This window comes from Triticum aestivum, chromosome 7D (genome assembly GCF_018294505.1).
Source record: "Triticum aestivum cultivar Chinese Spring chromosome 7D, IWGSC CS RefSeq v2.1, whole genome shotgun sequence".
Lineage (NCBI taxonomy): Eukaryota > Viridiplantae > Streptophyta > Magnoliopsida > Poales > Poaceae > Triticum > Triticum aestivum.
In genome coordinates, this window is record NC_057814.1 from 623,689,979 (window position 1) to 623,716,663 (window position 26,685).

General features: G+C 45.2%; 1 protein-coding gene across 1 annotated transcript in view; it reads right to left on the reverse strand.

Moving 5' to 3' along the window:
• LOC123168826 (uncharacterized) overlaps positions 1-26,685 on the reverse strand; it is a 47,283-nt gene that overhangs the window by 3,404 nt on the left and 17,194 nt on the right. The gene's annotated exons all lie outside the window — the stretch shown is intronic.

The window sequence follows — 26,685 nt, forward strand, 5'->3', positions numbered from 1 at the left end:
TCCTCCGCAGCTCGACGCGGAGGTCCTCGACGCCGCAGCGGGCGGCGGCGGCCAGGTAGCGGCCGAGCCCGCTGGGGCGGATCGAGATGGTGTCGACGACGAGGGAGTATCGGTCGAGTCGCCCGCGCCGGCCCATGGGACTGGCGCAGCTCGAGGGCCTCGAGGAGCTTGTTTGACGACGGGGAGGCGTAGGGGCGGAGGAGGTAGTGGAGAGAGGCGGAGGGGTTCCCGTCGTCCTCCCAGCGGCGCGCCCAGAGGCCGCGCCAGGCGCGGGAGAGGGACGAGGCGAGGATGGCGGACCTGAGCGGGAGAAAGGTCAGGATGCGCAGCTGCAGCGCCTCCGGCAGTGCCGAGAGGTGGTCGGTTGCGCCTCCGGCTCCTCGTCGTCTGCCGGCGGCCGTGGCCTCTTTACGGTGGTGACACTGCCGCCGCCGCCGCCGGGTTCCAGCGCCATTGTTTGTGGTTTCCCCACTTCACTCTCTCGGCTTCTCGTGGGTCATTGAAAGTCTAGGGTGGGCCGAAATATTGCCATCTGCTTTCACCCATCTAGCCCATGTTCTTTTTTAATTGTGTCTCGCACTAAACCAAATCATATCATAACACAATTCCTCAAAAAAATAAAATCATAACACAATTTGATCTTAATATGTCACGTCTTGCATAATTCACATTTTGTTATCTTTGTAGGTGTAATCCAAGTACCGTTTCCATTCGCCATTGCAATATTTTCATCTTAAAATAATATATACTATGTAAACGAAGTTACTGTCAGATTTTTTTGCAATCTATTCATCTTCAATCATGGCAGTACAACGAGCACCAGAAAAAAAATACATCCAGATTCGTAGACCACCTAGCGACGACTACAAGTACTGAAGCGAGCCCAAGACACGTCGCCATCATCGCCCCTCCCTCGCCGGAGTCGGGCACAACTTCTTGTACTAGACAATCGGGAAGTCGCCGTGCTAAGGTCCCATAGGGCTAATGCACCAGAAAAGCAACCGCCACCGATGAAGAGAAGCTTATATCGAAAGGATCCAACCTGAAGACACATGAACAAAGACGAATAAAGACCGGATCTGAGGAGATCCACCAAAGACAACCAACGACCGAATCTCGCGAGATCCGTCGGAGACACACCTCCACACACCCTCCGACAATGCTAGACGCACCACCGAAACAGGGGCTAGGCAGGGAGAACCTTATTCCATCTTCAACAAGCCGCCGCCGTCTCGTCTTCCTGAGTAGTTCACAAACTCTAATATAACTTAAAGAAGTTACTATTAGATTTATGTATTAGCATCTGCATATGACTAAGAGTTTTCACAACAACGCGCGGGGTATATCTAGTATAACTAAGTAGTTGATCCCCACGAACATATTTATCTCAACATGCAATTATGCCACCTCAAAATGCAATTATATATTGTGAAATGTCCACACCAACATGCAACCATGCATGGAAAAGTCTCAAATATTTTATTATATTTGAATCCTTATATCCCATAAATATTTTATGATTATATAATAATCATATGTATTTTTAATTTAATTTTTATAATTAATCCAAATATTCATGTTCAATCGTCAAATACCATTGAAATTTATAGCAAACTATTCATGCAAAAACGCGTGGGATATCATCTAGTATGAATTGTGACACGCAACAAGAGTGAGAAGAAAGATATCAAGGAGGGGAGATTTGACTCCTAGGCCCCCTCCTCAACCAGGCCATAACGAAACTGAACCCACACACCCGCATCGGCAGCTCTAACATCATACACAACAACGCCCACGGCCAGCTCCTGTGGTTCGTTCACAAAGGAGTCATATTGATCAAAGATAACTTGCCAAAAAGAAGTTGGATCAGTAACTTCAGATGTTGTTTTTGTGACCACAATGAAAAGATTAAACACCTCTTTCTTGAATGTCCACTTGCAAAATTATTATGGCGCTCAATTCATATAGCTTTTAACGTACACCCCCAACGAGCATAAACACATTATTTGGGACGTGGCTCAATGGAGTGGACTTATATACAGCGAAACATATTTGGATAGGGATATGTGCACTACTTTGGGCGATATGGAATACTAGAAATGATTTGATTTTTAATATGGCAAACTTCACGAATTTTTGCATGTTATCTACAGAGCTATAGCGTGGATCCGTATGTGGTCATTACTCACTCATGTGGATTGTAGGGAGCTTTTGGTTATTGGGTGTAACCGCTGAGAGACGGTAGGACAGGTTATCTTCAGCTGATTTGGATGGCGAGCGGATAATAGACTAGGTGTATAATCATAGCTTAATTTGTTTCGCCGGATGTGGCATCTTTTTTATGTTTTCTATCATTTTCCACTTGGACTATGGGACATTTGTGATCCTAAGACTTTGATACTCTACTTTTAATAAAATGGTTGCATGCATTGATTGATGCATAGGCCGGGGATTTTGCCTCCTTTTCAAAAAAAAAGCTTGTCACTGTCACGAACATCCAGCAAAGGGTAGGAGGTGGACGATACGGCCTGACGGGATATCATAAAGGCACATTCGATGTGCCACCCAGCATAGTCCGCCTCCGCAAGAGCTCGTACTCACCCCGACGCTCCTCGACGTCGTCTCCGAGCATGTCACCGACCTCTACCGATGGATCCACGATGCCGGCTGGTTTAGTGAGGATGAGGTCCGCCCAACGCCTCCATTAGTTCCTGCCAACCAATTTTTGCACCATGGTGTTTTTTGGAGAATAATTCACTATGGTATTCATTTCCTTGTACCACACGTTTGTTTTGTGCGGTGCGTAAATTGGTACTCCCTTTGTCCCATAATATAAGAATAGCACATATGCCCGTGCGTTGCAACGAAAGATATTTTTTTTTTTGCAAGAAGCAACGGAAAAGATAATTGACATGTCATCCAAAAAAAGATATCCACAATGATAGGCGATAAAGCAAGGAGTTATGGTCTTCTCACTGGACATGTTTGACATGCGAAATCTTGATACTGGTGTGGTTGGTCGCTGTGGTGGCGAGCATCCAATTCATGTCTTTTTTTTCCTCCGGGTCCGCCTCCATCCCGGCTTCGACCACTCTATCCTGCGACGACGTAATCGGGTGGATTATTAATTGCAGCGCATAAATCCCGTTCTATTAGCATCATCAGGCATGAATCTTCCTTCTTTTTTAGGCTTTATTCTCTTTCATTATTTTAGTGCTCAAGTGCCCATAATTTTGCTCTAACTAAAGCCAAACAACATATTCTCTTTTATTGGTACGTGCCCACAGTTTTTTTTCATTTATAGTCAACCAGCATAGAGCGAACGTGCACCGCTAACCAATGGCCATCACGGATATTTAAGAAAATACTATATCATCGGATTAGAAATATTTTTGAACATTCAAAAAAGCATGAGTTGGCAAACATTCTTGGAAACGTGAAAAATTTTGAATCCTGATTTTTTTTAAATTGCAACATTTTTTAAAATTCCAATATTTTTTGGAAAACACACAAAAATAGAAACATTAACAGTTTTTGAAATTCGCAAACAATATTTTGAAAACAAGAAAATTTTATAAAAACAAAAAATAATGAATTTTTAATTCTTTAAAAGGGGAACATTCAAAATAGTTCTAGAAAATGTTTTCTTAGACGCAAATATTATTTTAGATTTGTGAACATTTCACTAAAACACTAATATATTAAAATATTGAACATTTAATAAAACGCAATTTTTATAAAAAGTCTCAAAAGAATTTTTGAAAACAAGAACATTTTTCGAATGTTGAGAAAATTTCGAAACATGTATTTTTAGTTAAATTTTTGAACATTTTTCAAAGCAGGAACAAAATTTATGGTTCAAGATTTGTACAAAAATTCAAATTCTAAATATTTGTTCAAATTTTACTTCACATCAAATTAAAAATAAAAAGGAAAAATCTATATCTCTATATCTATATCTATACCTACTAATAAAGCAAGGTGTGTTTCATCAATATTTTCATCCGTTCACCGCCGATTTTTTTTCTATCCGAGGTAGTACTAAATTCTTATGCCTAGCCTTTTCCAGAATTTCGTACGTGGACCGCGCATTGTGGCCCCTCGCAGACAGCCCACTTATTTTTCTGCCCATGCAGCTGGGAAAAAAATCTATTTTCCACAAAGGGCGAGAAATAGTCGGAGATTCGCACAGGACAACCAATAATGTGCTGGGCATTTTTCTTTCTTTCTTTGTTTTACTTTTTTTATTCTCCTCCCCCCATCATATTTTCCCTTCCAAGTTTATTTCTCTTATAGAACTTATTTCATAAATTCAAAATTCTTAAAATACGTTCATAACTAAAAAAAATCAAATTCTAGAAACTATTCAGAATTCAAATTTTAGAAATTGTTCATGTGTGCGGGATGAAAAAATATTTGGAACTTGAAAAATGTTTCCATTTTTTCAAAACTATTATTGTTTTTAAAAATTGTTTGAGATTTCTAAAAAATGGCACTTAAAAAAATGGTCCTAATTAGAAAATATTGTTGTTTTAGGGAAGTTTTTACAATTCAGAATATTGTTCACGATAAAAGATACACATTTCCGAAAAATGTTATGAATTTTCAACACATGTTCCCATTCCAGATAATGTTCATGTATTTTTTTAAAATTTGGTATTTAAAAAAATGTTTATGAATTTTTTTTCCTGTTTGAAATTTTGTTCATGTTTTTCTGAAAGTATACCTAATTTCTGAAAAACAGTTCAGGATTGTAAAAATGGTTCATATTTTCTATAATATTCAGAAACTTTATACCTTAAAATCTCCTAGATTGAAAGCAAAAATATATTGAATAATTCTTGGGCCTTCCCTGGCGTACGATCACATATAAAAACTCTGAAATGCCCTCGATCATTGAATGGAAAAAGAGCGGATTGATTACTTCACACACGGAGAAACCGAGTAGCTAAATGTTTCTGTTTCACGTGCACACATGATTTTGCTTTCACATATAATTCTCACTAACTTTAAATGCATACTACTTATTTGTCCCGTTGCAACCCACGGGCATATGTGCTAGTCTATATCTATTTCTATACTTCTATACCTACTAATAAAGCAAGGTACGTTTCGCCCATTTTTTTCATCCGTTCACCGTTGAAATTGTTTTTTCTATCCGAGGTGGTACTAAGTTCTTATGCGTACATCTCCTAAAGAAGGTCTTTTTTCCAGAATTTCGTGCTTGGGCCGCGTTCTGTGGCCCATGAAAGCCATCCCACTTAATTTTCTGTCGTCGCAGCTGGGAATATTCTATTTTATGCACCAGGCAACAAATAGTCAGAGCTTCGCACAGAACAAGCAATAATGGACTGGCCCATTTTTCTTTGTTTCTGTATTTTACTTCTATTTTTATTCTCCTTCCTCTATCTCATTTTTCCTTCAAAGTTTATTTTCTTATAGAATTTCTTTCATAAATACAAAATTCTGAAAAATATTCAGAATTTTTTTTTAAATTAAAAATGTCTAGAATACCAAAATTTTGTTGCTATTTTGAAAATTATACGGAACTTTAAAAAAGTTTCCCATTTTGCAAACTTTTTTATTGTTTTCCAAAAAAATTCGAGATTTCCAAAAAGAAAATGGCATTTTAAAAAGTGCTCCAAATTCCAAAAATACTCTTGTTTTAGTTAAAGTTTCACAATTCCAAATAATGTTTGTGCATAGAAGATACACATTTTTGAAAAATGTTATAAATTTTGAACACAAGTTCCCATTCTAAAAAAATGTTCACATAGTCAATTAATGTTCATGTTTTTATAAAAATATGTTCTCGTTTTCAAGAAAAATTATGAATTTTGAAAGATGTTCCTGTTTCAAATTTTGTTCGCGTTTTTGTGAAAGTGTACATAATTTTAAAAAGTTTTTCATTATTTAAAAAATGGTTATGTTTTCTTCTAAAAGTGTACATAATTTTGAAAAAAACTGTTCAAGATTTAAAAATTTATTCATGTTTCCTACAATATTCAAAAACTTTATACCTTAAAATTTCCTCTATTGAAAAGAAAATTAGATTGAATAACTGATGGACCTTCTCTGGTGTATAATGACATTAAAAAACTATTAAATGCCCTTGATAAATGAATGGAAAAATAGCGGGTTGATTATTTCACACTCGATGAAACCGAGCAGCTAATTGTTCCTTGTTCCTCTACACACAGGATTTTGCTTGCACATATAATTCTCACTTAACTTTAAATGCATACTGGTTTTCTCCCGTTGTAACGCACGGGTATATGTGCTAGTACTAATAAAGCAAGGTGTGTTTCAGCAAAATTTTCATCCGTTCACCGCCGATTTTTTTTTCTATCCGAGGTGGTACTAAATTCTTATGCCTACCCTTTTCCAGAATTTCGTACGTGGGCCGCACGTTGTGGCCCGGCGCAGCCAGCCCACTTATTTTGCTGCCCATGCAGCTGCGAAAACAAATTCTATTTTCCACAAAGGGCGAGAAATAGTTGGAGATTCGCACAGGACAACCAATAATGTGCTGGGGATTTTTCTTTCTTTCTGTGTTTTACTTTTTTTATTCTCCTCCCCCCATCATATTTTTCCCTTCCAAGTTTATTTCTCTTATAGAACTTATTTCATAAATTCAAGATTCTCAAAATAAGTTCATAACTAAAAAAAATCAAATTCTAGAAAATATTCAGAATTCAAATTTAAAAAATTGTTCATGTGTGTGGGATGAAAAAATATTTGGAACTTAAAAAATGTTTCCATTTTTTCAAAACTATTATTGTTTTTAAAAATTGTTTGAGATTTATAAAAATGGCATTTAAAAAATGCTCCTAATTAGAAAATATTGTTGTTTTAGGGAAATTTTTACAATTCAGAATATTGTTCGCGATAAAAGATACACATTTTCGAAAAATGTTATGAATTTTCAACACATGTTCCCATTCCAGAAAATGTTCATGTATTTTTTTAAAAAGTTGGTATTTTCAAAAAATGTTTATGAATTTTAAATTTGTTTCCTGTTTTAAATTTTGTTCATGTTTTTCTGAAAGTGTACCTAATTTTTGAAAAAAAGTTCAGGATTATAGAAATGGTTGATATTTTCTACAATATTCAGAAACTTCATATCTTAAAATCTCCTAGATTGAAAGGAAAAATATATTGAATAGTTCTTGGGCCTTCTCTAGCGTACGATGACGTATAAAAACTCTGAAATGCCCTCGATCATTGAATGGAAAAAGAGCGGATTGATTACTTCACACCCGGTGAAACCGAGAAGGTAAATGTTTCTTTTTCACGTGCACACATTATTTTGCTTGCACATATAATTCTCACTAAATTTGAATGGATACTATTTTTTGTCCCGTTGCAACCCACGGGCATATGTGCTAGTAAATTTAAAAGGGAAAGAAAAAGGAACAGAAAAAGGAAAATATAAATAGAACAACGAAAAGGGGAAACGGGCAGACCCGGTCTTAGGGGCCCGGAGGGAAGCTTAAACTATTTATCGCTCCATGCGACAAATAAAGTCTTCCCAACAGCGTGGGCAATAAGAAGTGGGCTGGCTTCGTTGGGCCGGAGCGCGCGCGGCCCAGTTACGGAATTCTGGACAAACCTTTTTCTAGCGGATAGACGCACAAAAATTTAGTACCACCACGGATAAAAAGAAAATAAATTCGACGGTGAATGGATGAAAAAATTGGAGAAACACACCTTACTTTATTAGTAGGTATAGATATAGATATAGATATAGATATAAATAGAGGTATAGATGTAGATATAGATATCGTGTAAAAAACGAGATGAGACAATTTAAATACCCAACGAACCACTATTTAACAGAAATAGGAGCTAGCCGAGTTGGTTGTACCTTCAGCGTGGTTGGAGAGGTCGCAGGTTTGATCCACAGATGGAGTTACTATTTTTTGCCCTTCTTTCTTTGATGCCCCGGAACAGGCCAATGGGCCATTATGTCTGTGACGTATACGAAGAAAAGGCCATGGATGAACATGCTCGTGTGGAACATTAGTACCACCTCGTGAATTAAAAGATTTAGCACCTCGTGTGGAAAATAAAAAATAATAATATTGGTGAACGGATGAAAAAATTAGAGAAACGAACCTTGTTTTATTAGTAGGTATAGATGTCATAACAATCAATATACTCACATACTGATTGTATTAACATCTTATATTATGATACAGAGGAAATATTTTTTACATGAAATCCTATGAGCAGATATATCGGTTGAACAAATATACCGGGATGTAAAAAATTGATACTCCCTCCGATACATATTACTTGTCGACGACTTAGTACAACGTTAGTACAAAGTTATTAAGTCAGCGACAAGTAATATGGATCAGTGGAATTTAAAAATTCCTTTCGGGTGCATCATTTTAATTGTATGTGTTTTATCTAGTTTTTACTCTCCGCCTGGTTTTCGCTCTCTGCGGCCTTCTCAGCCGCTGCTGTAATTTTACTATTGAGGGGACAACATGGTCGCTTTATTGACCTTTTCGGATAATGGGTGAATTTTAGTGGCTAAAAAGCATCGAGAGGATACACAACCAAGGAGCACACACCTGGACTCTGTATAGCTACGATGCACATAACCAACACCAACATACACACACAAAAACATGTCGGCAAATAGCAAAGCCATATAAGACACAACTATGTGTAGCCGAGAAAAAAAACAATCAGATCCATGATCGACAAGCTACAACAATGTCCATATTCGCACCAAACATCTCATCACACCATAAAGACAACGAGGTCCTTCAACTGCAAAGCTTCCAAGAAGGGAGTGACACTCAAGCGTCGCCGCCACCGGATCCAACCACCAAGTTCAGAATCTAGCTTTTCACCGTCAAGAATCAATCCGATTATATTTGAGCAATGCTTTCAACAAGGTAATGGTGTAAAAAACATCACCATTGCCAGGAATAACAAGCTCGTGTTAGACCTAGGCTTTCACCCCGGACCTCGCGACTAGGTGCTCGAGGAGCACCGCCATCAAAGTCACTCAAGTGTTGTCGCCACTACTATACCACGATCCCACCAACTACATGCGGTGCGACCACCGCCGCAGCACAACCATTCCTCTGGGTCAAGTCTTCGCCTATAATTTGCATCTCACCATCGAAGTCAATCACTAGATCTTGAGATGAACACTCCCGAAGATCTTGTAGTGACCATTGTCATCGTGGAGCTGTAGAAGGTCATTGGAACACAGTGTTCAGTAACCCCACTCAGCCTATCGAATTTGAATCACCGCCACCAGGCCGTGCATCATAGCGCCGTCGGCCTGTCACCACCAGATCCATGGATCATGATGCCCAGTAACCATGCCCGTGTAAGATGTCGTCGTCGATGACGCCCATAGTTACATCCATGCACAGGTCATGGGGGCAACCGTCGCAAGGAATCGCCACACCGCAGAATTGCTTGCGCCACCAAGTGCCCACAAGGGCCAGCCGCCAGCAGACAACTCCATCCATGTGGGCCACCGTTCATCCTTGCAAGCATCTCGTACATTCGTATGTGTTTGACACATGTGAATGCCATATTTCATGCAGCCGTGATCTGGACGTTTAGTCAGTTAGTCTCACGAGAAGCCCCGATGTGGAGCCGCTGATCGGCCACTTGATCTGGAGGGAAGGCCCGACAAGATCACCGGCCCGTGCAGCACACATCGTCGGCGGCGCTGGCCAACCGCAGCATATCGGCTACAGCCCCATCCCACGTCATGGCACAGGTACAGGTAGATTACTGTGCAATCAGCTAAAGCCACAACTAAAACATCGCAACGGCCGCCGAAGTTGGAATGAAATGTTTGGTGCAGTTGAAGTTGGAATGAAATGTTTGGTGCAGTTGAACAACCACGTCATCTGTGTGGTGTCATAAGATTCTTCAACAGTTGCCAAGAGTCCTTGCCCTCGCCGTCGGCCGCACGGGCTTTGCCCGGCGGCGTCCTTCGGCAACGGCGAGGGGAGCAGACTCAGATCAGGTGGAGGGCGGAAGAGAAGGCTGCGGCCCGTGTCTCCTGGAGACGACGGGGGCCAATCCGAATTTTGGGGTCACTTTATTGATCGATGTTATATGGTACAATAGAAGAATCCCATGGCTGCATAAGCCATGTATAACGACTGTGGTGGTATTTTATTTGAGTGGAAGCTACTGGGGTGGTATCTATCTATCTATTATATACTTAAAACAAGAGACAAACAAGGCACCCCATTTATCCACATATGTTAATATTATTTGAACAGTTTGATTTGACTAATAACGGCTGAGATTAAAAGGTTTTACGTAACACACTCACATGTATTTAGTATTAGCTTATTGGACCAACACGTTGTCACGCCATGCATATGCATATATGGTACTCCCTCCGTCCGGGTTTATTAGGCCCGAGAGCAAAGAACGCAGAGACTGTTTTTATAAGGCCGCTGCAATTACGAGTTTACTTTGCCTCGATTACTCACCGCATGCTGTACAGTCATTGGCTGGAGGTAGGCGTGATTAACTGCAATTAAATCGAAGCATGCAACCAGCTGCATGCCTTTGCAGCGGGCAAGTGCTAGACGTGCCCTTGATTGGTTGCATGCAGAGACGAAGCGTTAAACCAGCTGGGCGGAATAAATGCGAGCTAATGGGGGTTGGCTACTTGCATGCTCCGAAATCAGAGGTTGTTAGAGTTAATACATTGTCTTGGTCCTTGAGTTCTTGTCGAAGGGCCCAATAAACCCGGACGGAGGGAGTACATGTAAAAAAGACGCAACCATCTAGATGTAATTAGTGAGTTCCGGAAAGAATAGTTAGTATCACACGTCAAAATAGGAAAACAGTCCAGACCATGTACGCTTGGACCAGCACGTTCACATCCATGCATATAATATCTTACTTGTAAAGAAGGGCACAAGCATTGAGATGTTATTAATGAGTAATAAAATATGAGAGAGGCGTTTTGGAGGCCAAGCTTCATGAAGGCCTTTATTTTTGAAAAAATCAAATTGAAACTTTTATGGTTTAAAAAATTCTCAAAAGAAATATGCATGTATGTAAGGATGTAACCGGCATGTGTGTAAAAATTCATGATGAAATACCTTGAGTTGCGACCTGTACAAAAAAGACAAATTCATGGCCTGGGAGGATGAATAGTAATATAGTATCATGTGTTAAACAGTCCCAGATTTGTTTTTCTGTAAATTTACACACATGTGTGTTACGCCTTCATGTATATCTGTGTTTTTTTCAGAATTTTTTGAAACGTAAAAATATGAATTTTGAGAAAATTTGAATTTTGAATTTGGAGGCCTCATTGGTGGCCGAGCTCCAAAAGGATTTCCGGCTATCTAAAAAGGAGTCCAATATAGACACGTACTAAACCAGATCCAGATGAGGTAGACACTATAGGAAAATAAACAGACAGGCAGGACTTTCTAGAAAAAAAATACATGCAAGCACGCAAAATTCGGAATAGCTAAGGAAATACGTATCGTCCCTCTTGTATACAATAAAAAAGGAATTTGTACGCTTCTCTCACATAGACACGTACATTATCAACCACAAGGTTCAAAAAGTTTGGAAAAAGTCACAAAAGACAGTGATTTTTGGTCAACCACATGCCACAGTTAATTAGTACGTGACACGTCATCATGCGGTAATATGCATAGTGTAATAAATGACAGAAATTAAAGAATGTGACATTTTAATTAATTAGGTATTTTTAGTTGATTTCTCAATTTTACACCATATATTTTATTCCTTAAATACATTTCTTGGTGCCACAAAATCATTAATGATTGTTTATGTTTGATTATTTTCGACTATACACCATATGTGGGTTTTTAAATATTTCTTGCAGTCACAAAGACATTATCCTTCTAGCTCTTGTTATAAAGCGAGATAGCCATTTACATTGAATTGCATGTATAATCATTTTTTTATTGATATGACATAATTTCCCTCTTGTAGTAAGTGAGATTCGCTAAGGTTGATGAAGGTCATTAGCTCCTGTAGTATGTGAGATTTGCTAAAGTTGAGACGTACGTACATTATCAACCACAAGGTTCTCTCACATAGACATGTACATTATCAACAACAAGGTTCAAAAAGTTTGGAAAAAGTCACTAGGAACATGAGAACCAACCTGTCGTTGGATGGTTAGAGGGATAGTGGTTTCCTAAGCCCACCAAGGTTCAAGTCCTGCTGCTCGCATTATTCTCATAGGGGTAGGGTGTGCATGTGTGCCTTCATAGGGGTGAATGTATGCGCGTACGTATGAGCGCTTGCATCTGCACTGTATTCAGAAAAAAAGTCACTAGGAACATACATGAAGACGTACACAAACCGTGTACATGAGCCTAATATCTATAAGACTGCGTGCGTGTATCAACCAGATACACAAATATATTAGGGAAAAGAAAAATCACCGGCGACACGTACATAAACTGTGCACGTGCCACCTCCTGAAAAACATGGAGCCGTCGAGCCCAACATCTACAAAAGGTAATGCGTGAGACATTCAACATCGCCTTTTCGTATGTGCAGTATGTGCAGAATTTGAGATATATAGAAGCTACACATGCAATCAACAGAGATTTGAAACTGGGTCATGCAATGGCCTATTTTCCTTCATGCCCCAATAAATATACGTATTTTTGTTAAATCTTTCCGGTGTTATAAAATTGAATCTTTTAGGGCTTAATAATGTAAAAGTAGTCGAGTCACACTAGGCGGCAAGCCAGGTAATTTATAAAAGAAACAACCATTGATAATTGGTGTATAGGCAGGGAAGACCCTCTCATGGTCTGAATGCCATGATTTGTCTCACTAACATATATATATATATTTCTTGAAGTATTTTTAAATGATTTGACTCACTAACATATTAGTATCTTCTATTATTAAAGGATGATCGAACGGCGTGATGGTTCGACCTCCTCCTCCTATTGATAGGCCTAATCACGTCCTCCCTCCTGCCAAAGAAAATCTGAAGGGAAAAAATCGGCTTCCTTCCCACCTACCTCCAGCCACGTTCTAATTAAGCCAAAAAAACTGAAAAATAAGCCCCCACGTCCTCCACGGCTCCACCTCCCTCCCCACCAGCCGGTCTTCAATCACAGACCTCTCTCTCTCGAACGCCGAACCACCCCGCATACTTCTCTCCCGCTGCACGATATGGTTCGTCACCACGTCTGCCCCGCCTCCATATGTGTAGCCACAGCCTAGAGTCACCCAACCACACCCCCAGGAGCCGCCACAGCGTGGCGACATCGTGCCGCCCATGTCGCTGCAGCCCGGGGCCAGGTGATGCCGCCTGCCTATGTCGCGTACTACCTCGGGCCGGAAGCCCTGGCGCAGCCGCCCGGCCTCAAGCTCCCCATGTGGCTTGCCTCCTTCCCCAAATCAATGGAACGACAGGGCCGGGCCCAAGATCTGAGATAGGGCGACGACCGACTTGGTGGTGTGGCTGCGCACGGCCGAGTGCCAAGATCGGCACATTGTGAGTAGATGCCGGGGACGCATGAAAGAACCTGCAATGAGTGCACCCGGTAATTGTAATTCACCATTTATATCTCCCTCGTGTTTCTTTCTCTGGGTTTTGATCCCTCGGTCTTTTTCTGATTCTAAGTTTTCTAACTGCTTCTGAGGCGACTCGGGGGCCAACCCTAGCGCCGCCGCCCTTTTTTCCGTGTGTGCTTTCATCCCCGCCTCCCCCCGCGTCGCCTCCTCTGAGGCGACTCGGGGGCCAACCCTAGCGCCGCCGCTGCGTTTCCCCCTCTCCTCCCCTCCCTCCGTCGCCGCCTGAGGGCCTCCGAGGCGCGGGTGCTCGGCCCAATGATGGTGGCGGCGGGATCTGGCGCCTCCTCTCCGTTGGAGGGCCTTGTGAGGGAGTCCTGGATTAGGGGGTCCTCGGACAGCCGGACTATATACTTTGGCCAGACTATTGGACTATGAAGATACAAGATTGAAGACTTCGTCCCGTGTCCGGATGGGACTCTCCTTTGCGTGGAAGGCAAGCTTGGCAATTCGGATATGTAGATCTCCTCCCTTGTAGCCGACTCTGTGTAACCCTAGTCCCCTCCGGTGTGTATATAAACCGGAGGGTTTAGTCCGTAGAACAACAATCATGATCATAGGCTAGCTTCTAGGGTTTAGCCTCTACGATCTCGTGGTAGATCAACTCTTGTAATACTCATATCATCAAGATCAATCAAGCAGGAAGTAGGGTATTACCTCCATCGAGAGAGCCCGAACCTGGGTAACATTGTGTCCCCCGCCTCCTGTTACCATCCGCCTTAGACGCACAGTTCGGGAGCCCCTACCCGAGATTCGCCGGTTTTGACACCGACATTGGTGCTTTCATTGAGAGTTCCACTATGCCATCACGATAAAGGCTTGATGGCTCCTTCGATCATCGGCAACGATGCGATCCAGGGTGAGGTTTTTCTACCCGGACAGATCTTCGTATTCGGCGGCTTCGTACTGCGGGCCAACTTGCTTGGCCATCTGGAGCAGATCGAGAGCTACGACCCTGGCCGTCAGGTCAGGTTTGGAAGCTTGAACTATACTGCCGACATCCGCGGAGACTTGATCTTCGACGGATTCGAGCCCATGTCAGGTGCGCCGCACAGTCAAGACGAGCACGACTTAGCTCTGCCGTCGGACGGTGTTCGGGAGATCACACCTGTGGCTACTCCGGCCCTCAATCCGGAGCAGATCGCGTCGTCTGAGGACGGGCAGATGGACCCCGCCACGGAGGCCGCACACTCAGCGGCGATAGAGCCGAATACTGACTTCACCTCTTATGAGACCTGTGTCACTGGACCCTTGGATTCGTCCCCGGCCACGGGCTCCGAACCGCCTGCGTCCGTGCCTATCGAATCTGATTGGGCACCGATCATGGAGTTTACCTCCGCGGATATCTTTCAGCACTCGCCCCTGGGCGACGTGCTAAATTCATTAAGGTCTCTCTCCTTGTCAGGAGGCCCTCGGCCGAACTATGTCCGGCTTGAGTGGGAAGCGGACGACGAAGAAATTTATTCCCCACCCACCACCCACTTAATAGCCACTGTCGACGACTTAACCGACATGCTCGATTTCGACTCCGAAGACATCGACGGTATGGACGACGATGCAGGAGAGAAACAGGAACCACCGCCCACAGGGCGCTGGACAACCACTTCATCACACGATGTATACATGGTGGATACACCCAAAGAAAACAACGACGAGGAACGGGAGGATGCAGCGAAGGATAATCCCCTCGAGAAGCAACCAAAGCGACGACGTAGGCGCCGCTCCAAATCCCGCCTCAGAAAAAACAGCGATAACAGCGCAAGAAAGAATAATACCCCGGTCGACTCCAAAGGATGAGCCAGCGGACGGCGAACATAGTGCAGAACCGCTGCCCGATCACGGCGACGCCGAGGGTAAAGCTCATCAACCTGTCTCCGGAGAGGAGAACAGTCCGGACGACGATGCACACATCATCCCAGAAAGGCACTTGGAACAGGAGAATCTCCATAGAAGGCTTATTGCCACCGCGAGGAGCCTGAAGAAGCAGAAACAAAGGCTTAAGGCCGCGCAGAATACACTCGACAGCAGATGGAATAAAGTGCTTGACACTGAAGAAAAGTATGGCGGCAGTCGCCACACAAAGAGCTATCCAAAGCGCAAGCTGCTGCCTGAATTCGACGACGAGGCTTTAGAGCCCATTCAGACGAAAAATAAAACGGCCGATCAGCCGGATCGACCACCCCGTGGCCGCGACAGGGCGGCTAGCGATGTCGCACACAAGTCAGCACATGATTTACGTGAAGACCTGCACAAAAAAGCCGGTTTGGGGAGGTCCATCTACGGATCTAGGAAGCGCGCTCCGGCACAGAATCATGGCCGCCCAAACGACTATACTGACAGAATAACAGCTCGGAATCAAAATCAAACGCTACAACCGTCCGAAGAATGCCATGACACATCCAAATACAGGGGTGCCGCGCACCCCCTATGCTTCACCGATGAGGTGCTGGACCACGAATTTCCAGAGGGATTTAAACCCGTAAACATAGAGGCATACGACGGAACGACAGACCCTAGGGTCTGGATTGAGGACTTTATCCTTCATATCCACATGGCTCGCGGAGATGATCTCCATGCCATCAAATACCTGCCCCTCAAGTTGAAAGGACCAGCTCGGCACTGGCTGAAAAGCCTCCCCGAAAGCTCAGTTGGAAGCTGGGAAGAGCTTGAGGACGCTTTTAGGGCCAATTTTCAAGGGACCTATGTCCGACCTCCGGGGGCAAACGATTTAAGTCACATAATTCAACAGCCCGGAGAGTCAGCCCGAAAGCTTTGGAATAAATTTCTCACGAAGAAGAATCAAATCGTCGACTACCCGGATGCCGAAGCCTTAGCGGCTTTCAAACACAATGTCCGGGACGAATGGCTCACCAGACACCTCGGCCAAGAAAAACTGAGGACAATGACAGCCCTAACAAGCCTTATGACTCGCTTTTGCGCGGGCGAAGACAGCTGGCTGGCCCGTAGCGGCACCAGCAACCCAGGCACATCCAAAGTCAGGGATGGCAACGGGAAACCACGACGCAATAAAAGCAAGCGTCGAAACAACGAAGACAACCCAGACAACACGACGATAAACGCCGGATTCAGGGGCTCTCGACCCGGTCCACGGAAAAAGCCATTTAAAGGCAGCAGAGATGGACCGTCCACCCTAAACAAGATCCTAGACAGATTATGTCAGATTCATGGCACCTCCGACAAACCAGCAAATCACACCAACAGAGAATGCTGGGTCTTCAAGCAGGCCGGCAAGCTAAACGCCGAACACAAGGGGAGTGAGACACCAAGCGAAGACGAGGATGAGCCTCGCCAGCCGAACACTGGGGGACAGAAAAAATTCCCACCAGAGGTCAAAACAATGAACCTGATTTACGCAACTCACATACCGAAGAGGGGGCGCCAGCGCGCACCCCGAGACGCATACGCCGTGGAGCACGTCACCCCCAAGTTCAACCCTTGGCCGGCCCGCCCGATCACTTTTGATCGCAGGGATCACCCGACTAGTATCCGGAACGGAGGATCGGCTGCCTTGGTGCTAGACCCAATAATTAACGGATACCACCTCACCCGAGTCCTTATGGACGGCGGCAGCAGTCTTAATCTGATATATCAGGACACCGTTCGCAAAATGGGGATAGACCCGACAAGAATAAGCCAAAGCAATACTACCTTTAAAGGAGTAATACCAGGCCCAGAGGCCCGCTGCACGGGCTCTCTAGTTTTAGAGGTTGTATTCGGTTCTCCCGACAACTTCCGAAGCGAAGAATTAACCTTCGACATCGCTCCATTCCGAAGCGGCTATCACACACTACTGGGAAGAACGGCCTTCGCTTGTTTCAACGCAGTACCGCATTACGCTTATCTTAAGCTTAAGATGCCCGGTCCACGTGGCATGATCATAGTTAGTGGAAACACAGAGCGTTCCTCACGCACAGAGAAATATGTGGCGGCTCTAGCAGCCAATCACTGAACGGCCCCTCCAACCAGAAGAAATGATCGGTCGTCAAGACCACGGACACGGTTAGACGAGTTCGGCACACCACTAGCTGTAACAGCTCAGATAAACCTGAGATTGGGTCGATAGATATACCCCCATAGGTGGTGCTAGGGGCTTCCCGCACGTACAAAGGGCTACAGTTCGGCCTGGCCCAATTTAAAATTGCATTTTAATGGTTCATTAAGAATAACCAATTTTTCGCACGAAGACTTTCGCCTGGGTTTTTCTCTTTTACAGATGATCACCGTGCTACACCCTTCCAGGATACGGCACAACGGAGACACAGGCGCAGACGTGCAGCAGGGCCCCGCTCAAAGGTTTCTTTTTGGATTAAGACCCGGTGTAAACCTTTTTTACTGTCTCTTGTTGCTTCACTCCCTCCGGATACTCAACACAACCGAAAGGGATGCTGGCGTTATGGGCATTTCGTCACATCAGACTAATGCCAGTACCTGGAAATTTAGGGCTCATTATCAAGGGCGTTACTCAGCCCAGTATATGTTGTCAAGTCTGAATACCTTAGGGAGTGTTCGGCGTTGCGAGTTTGGCCTTATATGCATCAGCTCCGAATCATGTCTTTGGTCAATAGTTGGGTTTGCCCGGCTCCCGTGTTTTGCTACCTTACGTTCCGCTCTATCGGCTAAGGTGGCACCGGGAGAACTACTGCGATTATGCCCTGGTTCATCCGGATGAGCACCTCAGTAGAGAAAGCCGAAAACTGACTGTCATGATAAAGCGCGAGACTGGTCAACCACTCGATGACTCAGCGGAATCTTCGCGATTCCTCCGCATTAACGAAGGGCCGGTTTCCCGGTCATGTATGTACGCGCACCTTATTCGGATGAGCGCGGAAGTACCAGGGGCTATATCGTAGCCCCACCGTCAAACTCCTATGGCTAAGTGAAAGTGTTAAAGCTATATAGTCCGATTGCCTTGTTCGCCGCGCTGTCACCTCCTTAATGGACCAAGACGTTGGGTCAAGTGTGAATACGCGCTTTTCCGAACACCCCCGCATTATGTGCGTGGGGGCTGAAGCCGACGACTGCAAACTTTCAGGTTATATACATACATAAACGGCTGGACAGGAGGCATCATAATACTTTCAAGCAAAAGTATAAACAAAGCCTTTATAATCCAAATAGCATTGTTTTTACAATTGGGACACATGTCACTCAAACATGATACTCTTCGAGCACTGAGCCTCTATTAAACGAGCGCCTTCTAGGACTTCTTCAAAATAGTGCTCGGCCGGGACCTTGCCTACGGCTAGATCCCGGGTTGCAATAGCGGTGGCCTCCATCTCTGCCTAGTACGTCTTAACACGGGCAAGGGCCATCTGCGCACCCTCTATGCACGCCGACCTCTTTACAGCATCGATATGCGGCACAGCACCAAGGAATCGTTGCACTAAACCAAAATAACTATTCGGCCTTGGTCCCTTCGGCCAAAGATGATCCACGACAGACCTCATGGCAAGTCCGGACAACCTATGGAGCTCGGCCCACTCGGCCATTTGTTCATTTAACAGCAGGGACGCGTTGGAGCACTGAACTGCGACCAGAACAATCTTTCCACTTCATGATCTTTCTGTTCTTTGAAAAACTCAGTCACATCAGCAACACTCGTTGCCAAGTCCAAGTACGCGTCTGTAGCACTCCATAACTGATCCAGAGGGGCATAATTCGGATCTCCGAACTTCGTCCGCAACAAAAAGGCTTCCCAGCCGTGATATCTCCGGCTTGACGGAGCTCCTCCTTCGCCGCTCTGATTTGAGAGCGGGTTTCCTTGGCTGCTTCGACGGCTTTCTTCAGGTCAGCCGCTTTCGCTTGGCTTTCCTTTTCAAGAATCTCATATCGGTCGGCGGCATCTTTCAGCTCAATAGCCATCTTGGCTATTTTATCTTTGCTCTGGCGATGAGTAGCCTGTTCGGCTCTTAAGTCTTCGGCCGCCTTTAGGGCGGCCGCATCCCTTCTCCTGGCTTGTTCCTTGGCTCGGGCAAGCTCCGCCCGAAGTGTCTCCACGGCGGCAGCTCCATCTGCAGCCACAACATATTATAGATACTAGCATCATGCTCCTCTTAATATTTGTTGACCAACCGAAAATACATACCCTGTGCCTTGTCAAGCCGCTTGTTCACAAGCGCAATGTCGGCATCAGCCGCGTCAAGTTGCCGCCTCAGTCCGGCAAACTCAGCAGTCCGGCCAGCCACCGGACCCTCAGCCGCCTGCACATGAAAGCAGCGCGATCATTACCTGGGACTACGATCCTCTGTTTGCCGCCTCTGGACAGCAACCAGAGTCTCAGGGGCTACTATCTGTATAGAGCACACCTAGCGTGTGCGGTTCCATCAAAAATTTTATATTACTTTGCGTACCTCAAAACATCTTAGCAGGCTCGTAAAAGCCTCATGCAACCCACTTTTGGCGGATGAAATCCTCTCAACCACCGTACCCATTAAAGTACGGTGCTCCTCTGAGATAGCCGCTTGCTCCAAAAGGCCCATCAGTACGTCCGGTTGTGCACCGGACAATCCCAGACTCTTTCTGTTGCTCTCCTTAGGAGCCGAATACTCCGGACTTCGGGTGGCTGAAGGGTTACCTTCTGGCCTTGGCGGATCAGAAGAAATCCTCTATGGTGACACCTCAGGGTCCTCCGCCCCAGGAGGCAGGGAGACATGGGGAGGCGTTTCGCTCTCCATCATCTCCGGAAGAAGATCCCCCGAAGACGAACTCTGTCGAGAAGGGCTACGATCCGGACTGCAAGACATACGTCTCGGTCATTGTCCTTGGAGATAAAGCAGGATATATTTACCAAAAGTACTCTTGTTCACTTACAGCTCGGTGGAGGGCTGACCCCCTTGCGGGCACTATGCGGTAAGGACGCCCTCCGGGGCAGGGCCCCTAGGCGAAGGTTTCTTCCCTCGTTTGGAAACCCCCGTTTTCAAGTCTTCAGAGGCGGTCCTTTTCCTTCCTTGGGGATAGGGGATTCTAGATTCTTCTTCCCGATTATCCTCCTTCGCGGAGACACTAATTCCCCCGGTTTGGATGAGTAATGCGTGAGGCCCGCTTTCGGCTTCTTTATTCCTCCCTTTATCTTCCCCTGATGGCACTTGATAAGGTGCGTGCTCAAGCATCCTGGTTAGTACAGGATCCGGTGAGCCTTCGGGAAGGGGGGCCGAACACCTGATCATCTTCTCCTTTTTTATCCAGTCCTGGCTAAGAGCGATTTTTTCAGAATGATGTTGTGACAAATAAAAAGACAACATGTTCGGCCACAGAATTACTTACATGGGTATCTGGACGGTTGCAGTTGAGACCCGCATCCTCGGTGGTGTCCAGACACTATATTCGTGATCCGAAGAACAATCCATACATCTCTTCGAGCATCACGCCGAAGAATTGCTGGATAGTTCGCGGTCCTTCCGGGTTGAACTCCCACATACGGAGAGATCGACGTTGGCATGGCAGGACCCGACGAACTAGCATAACTTGCATTACCTTGACGAGACCAACATCTCTCTTGAGGAGATCTCGGATGCGACTTTGCAATGTCGGCACGTCATTAACTGGCCCCCAGTCCAGCCCCTTGTTGACCCATGACGCCAGTTGTGGTGGGGGGCCCGAGCGGAAGGCGGGGACAGCTACCCACTTCGCACTTCGAGGAGCTGTGATGTAAAACCACTCACGCTGCCATAAGTTGGACACCTCCGGGAAGGAACCCTTTGGCCATGGAGCATCGGCGCCTTTGCTTATTATGGCATCTCCGCATTCTGCGTGTCACCCATCGATCATCTTTGGCTTCATATTGAAGGTCTTGAGCCATAAGCCGAAGTGTGGGGTGATGCGGAGGAAGGCCTCACACATGACGATTAATGACGAGATGTGAAGGATGGAATCTGGAGCTAGATCATGGAAATCGAGCCCGTAATAGAACATAAGCCCTCTAACAAAGGGATCAAGACTAAAGCCTAGCCCTCGGAGGAAGTGGGAAACAAATACGACACTCTCGTTGGGTTCGGGAGTGGGGATGACCTGCCCTTGAGCAGGCAGCCTGTGCGTGATTTCGGCGGTCAGATACCTGGCTTCTCTTAACTTTTGGATGTCCTCCTCTGTGACAGAGGAGGCCATCCGCCGGCCTTGAAGGTTGGATCCGGACATGGTTGAAGGTCCGAGGCACTTGGCCTGAGCCTTGGGTGTTGGAACTCGAGGTGGGGGAAGGGAAGGATTGAGCGCGAGAAGAAAAGGACAGGCCTTGGCCCCTTTATAAAGAGGGCAAATATCAAGCGTCCTCCGCGTGGCCGTTTGGAACTTGCCTAAAATCGAGGAGTCATACTAACAGGCACGGTTGGGTTACCCATATCCGTATTGATGAGAATCCCGTGATAAGGGGAACACGATCTCTGCTTCGACAAGAGACGTGCCAATAAAACCGCCTCGCAACACGTGCAGTGGCAGGCTGGGAAAAACGGTTCGTAATGACCAGACCACGGTAGGATGTCACGTTATGAAAAGTTGTCAGCAGATTAGATTTGTGGAATAATATACTCTCTACGGTGGTATGTGGAATTTGTTTTGCAGAGCCGGACACGATCCTTGTGTTCAAAATCTTCTATGGAGTATTCGGAGGAGGAACCCGCCTTGCAATGCCGAAGACAATCTGCGCGCCGGACTCATCGACATTGAAGCCTGGTTACGGGGCTACTGAGGTAGTCCTGGATTAGGGGGTCCTCGGACAGCCGGACTATATACTTTGGCCGGACTGTTGGACTATGAAGATACAAGATTGAAGACTTCGTCCCGTGTCCGGGTGGGACTCTCCTTTGCGTGGAAGGCAAGCTTGGCAATTCGGATATGTAGATCTCCTCCCTTGTAACCGACTCTGTGTAACCCTAGCCCCTCCGGTGTGTATATAAACCGGAGGGTTTAGTCCGTAGAACAACAATCATGATCATAGGCTAGCTTCTAGGGTTTAGCCTCTACGATCTCGTGGTAAATCAACTCTTGTAATACTCATATCATCAAGATCAATCAAGCAGGAAGTAGGGTATTACCTCCATCGAGAGGGCCCGAACCTGGGTAAACATTGTGTCCCCCGCCTCCTGTTACCATCCGCCTTAGACGCACAGTTCGGGACCCCCTACCCGAGATCCGCCGGTTTTGACACCGACACCTTGGCTCCCCGGGGCGGCGGCCCCGGCCGGTGGGCGCGGTGCAACCGGCGGGCTACGCCGGCGGGCTCTGGTGGGCAGCCTCCTACGGCCGCGTGGGCGGCGTGGGGGCTGCGGACACTGGCACAGTGGCGGCTCCTCGCAATCCGTCATGGCTCCATGTAGAAGATCCGCCCCCGCTCCGATCTGTCCCGATCCGTGCTGGCGCCGGTCCTTGGCGGTTGCTTTCAGCGTCCCCTATTGCTGGCCTGGCGGATCTGGCGTGCGGGTGAGGTTCCGGGGAAACCCCTGGCTGGCGCGGCGGCCTCTCCAAAGTCGATGCCTTTGGCGCCGACCCCCTTCCTAGAGGCTTTGGGGTGGATCCTCTCCCTTCTGCCTCCTCCTCGAGCTATGGCGAAAGCTTTTGTTCCCCTGTTCTGGGTGTTGACGACACCTTGGTGTCGTGCTCCCTCTTGAAGGCGGCGGCTGGGAACATCTCTTGGTGGTGGGGCTGCTGGTGGCGTGGTGGCGGTGCGACTTCGGCCTTCTACTTGGTGCTGCGCCTTGCTTCGCGGGACCAGCGGACGGTTTCTTTGGTGGAGCGGTGCTTCATCCATACATTGATGGCGACGGATTTTGACGGCGTGGCGCAGTGCAGATTCGGAGTTCGATGTGGGAGGATGGACTCGCGCAGGAGGACGACGCTGTCTGGCGTCGTGGTGGCGTCGATGGCAGAGAGACCTGGCACGGTAGATGCAATAGTACAACTCTGAAGATGGACTCATGGCAGGTGGCTGCGGCGGCCTCATACCTGGCAGGCGTCCTGATTGAGGAGTGCGCCGGACTGGTAGGTGCCCCATACCAGGCAGGCGTCCTGGTTGGGACCTCAGGTCTTACATGTTTAGGTTTGGCTGCGATGTCTGTGTGGTATTAGGCCCAGGCTATCAGCGCCCTTCATCAATTGGATAGGTGTAGCAACAGTTGTTGCTTAGACGGTGGCTTTAGTCTTGCTGTTGTATGACTTTGTAAGGTCTTGTGAGAATAATTAATAAAGTAACCGTATGCATCGCCCAGATGCAGAGGCCGGTGGCCATCCTCCTTTCTAAAAAAACTGTTTTTGTTGCGGAAGAAAGACAAATGTCGGTGGGCTGAGTTGGTTGGAGCAGCGGACTGAGGCTGCGGCTGTGGGTGGCCTGAGGTCGTGGGGCGGTGGTGTCTCTTGCGTCACTCTGCCCTGAAGCACCTCCTCTCCCCTCGCGCGGTGCATCTTATGTTGGATGCTTACGGTCACTCTGCTCCCCTCACTCTTCTCATTTTCTTTATACACAATGAAGGAGCTACACCCATGATCTGCTGCTTATCTATGGCGGCAGCTGCAGTTCCCAGAGGAAGCATTCTGTTGGTCGCCCATAGCCCGCTGCGCCAGCGGACAAGGTTTCTGGTGAGGTCGAAGTTGCAGCCCAGGTGCAGTAGGTTATTGTCAAGTAGTGCATGTCCAGAGATATGCAAGTTTAGAGATTCAGAGAGCGTGCAACCTCATAGATGGATTAGAGACCTATTTCCTGGTGCAATTATGTGTAATGATGACGACTAGATGTAGTTGTACTAGCTAATTACATATATTCTAGAGAGTACTTACGTGTAGTTTTCTGATAAAGGTGGAGCACTGAAATAAGCTGATGCGAGTAGCATGTCGTCTTTAGGCACGTCTGCTATGAGCAACTCTACCCCATTGTAGGTCTGCTGCGTTGGAGCAAAACCACACGGCCAGAAAGGGGATTTGGAGGGCCCATGCTGAATACTATCCAATCAGTGGGTCTGCTGCGTGCGTAAATGGTTTGGATATTGTACAATCTTTTGTAGTGATCTATTGGTAGTGGTTATTCATAAGACCTACTTTTATGAATTGGCTCTGATGAAACATTTCGTCCCTCTATTTTTCTAACTAACGGTGGTGTTGTGGTCAGAAATAATGGGCCATTAGAGTGCGGCTGTCCAGTACCCTAATTGCTGATTATTAAATGGGTGTTTCACTATGAATTTTGGATGCACATAAATTCTAAATTTCTATTTTTGTTTGTTTTGTCATCGGGTTAGGGGGGGGGGGGGGGGGGGGGGGGGGAGGGGCGTCACCGTCATTGCTGGAAAAATGGAAACCATTGCAAAGTTTAGTTCAGAGCATTTCACTTGCTATTACTTATCTAATTTTCAGAAGTGTCTATTTAAATGCTTTAGCTATACCGATGAATAGGTCTTATTCACACCTCCAACACATCGGGAGAGTTTCCTTGCTTAAGATATTACTACTAAATTATCTTGTATGCATGCCACTGATGCGAGGTCATCATTTTTGGGTCAATAAACTACAAATATAGTAAAACTTGTCCACTTGCGAAAAAACAAATTCTGACAGTAGAATATTTTATCAACCTTTCGGGTGAATCAACTATAAATAATTTAAAACTTGAAAATACCGTAAATTATTTTGGATAGATGCAGTGCAAAAATATGAACACTGACGGCTAAAAAGCACGGTGTTGTACATTGGTTTTATCATATGGACCTAATGAGAAATGTTATACCATGGTTTTTATGTTGTTAACATTCTACCAGCAATATGGGCTACGACAATACACCTCCTAATCTTTAGCTCAATATATGTTCTACAACATTTGTCCTAATCACCCTATTTTTCATCAAATTAACTGTTGTTTTTTGTGTGCTTTGTTTAGAGGTCCTATAGTTAATATTTGGTTGACATTTGTCTGATCTATGTAGTTTGTTAGCTAAGATCTATAAGATATAGTATTACAATTATATAATCTTGAGAGGAGGGACATGATGTCTGATCTCTGCGTATACTAAACGACAGTGGCTTCTTGCAACTGCAACTATTGAAGCACTTGAGCAAGTTTTTTTAATCAAATCTTCAGGAAGTGTGCATTGCTCCCATATGTTGACTTCCTTTTTACCCCAAGATATATTACACAAGGCTCCCAACATTCTTTCAGACGTTGTTGTGCAACTTATGTTGGTTTGCCAAATATAATTCTAGAATATTCTCTCAGAGAAAGAACTTTCAGAATGACAATCATTCTAAGCAATGGGCTACCAAATCGCATGCTAACAAGTTATGCATTAATTTCAACTACACAAGAAAAAATGTTCAAATATCTCGGGTGAAAGAAATATTACAAGTGAAAGTATATGGCACTTAGAAGAACACTTATCATGTAAATGAGTTTTTTTGTAGTGCCAAGGTATTATTTTTGTAAACTTCATGGGTGATGTAGGGTGACGGAGGAAGGAGAGAGAGAGGTGGCGGCATTGAATGTGTGTGCCCAGCTTTTCCTTCATCTCCATAGACATGGAAGACCTCGCCGACAAGAATTGATTGTCAAGAAGTAGTGTGTGAGATGCCCAGTGAAGACAACGATTTTTGGTCAACCACATGCCACAGTTAATAAGTACGTGACATGTCATCATGCGGCAATATGCATAGTGTAATAAAACGAGAGAAGTTAAAGAATGTGATATTTTAGTTAATTAGGTATTTTAAGTTGATTTCTCAATTCTACACCATATATTTTATTCCTTAAATACATTTCTTGGTGCCACAAAATCGTTAATGATTGTTTATGTTTGATTATTTTCGACTATACACCATATGTGGGTTTCTTTATATTTCTTGGAGTCACAAAGACATTATCCTTCTAGCTCTCGATATAAAGAGAGATAACCATTGACATTGAATTGCATGCATAATTATTTTTTTATTGATATGACATAATTTCCCTCTTGTAGTAAGTGAGATTCGCTAAGGTTGATGAAGGTCATTAGCTCCTGTAGTATGTGAGATTTGCTAAAGTTGAGAAAGGTCTTTATGATGGTAAAGCGAGACGACGTACTTTTAAACAATCGAGAATGTTATGGCAATGACATATGAAGAGAGTAG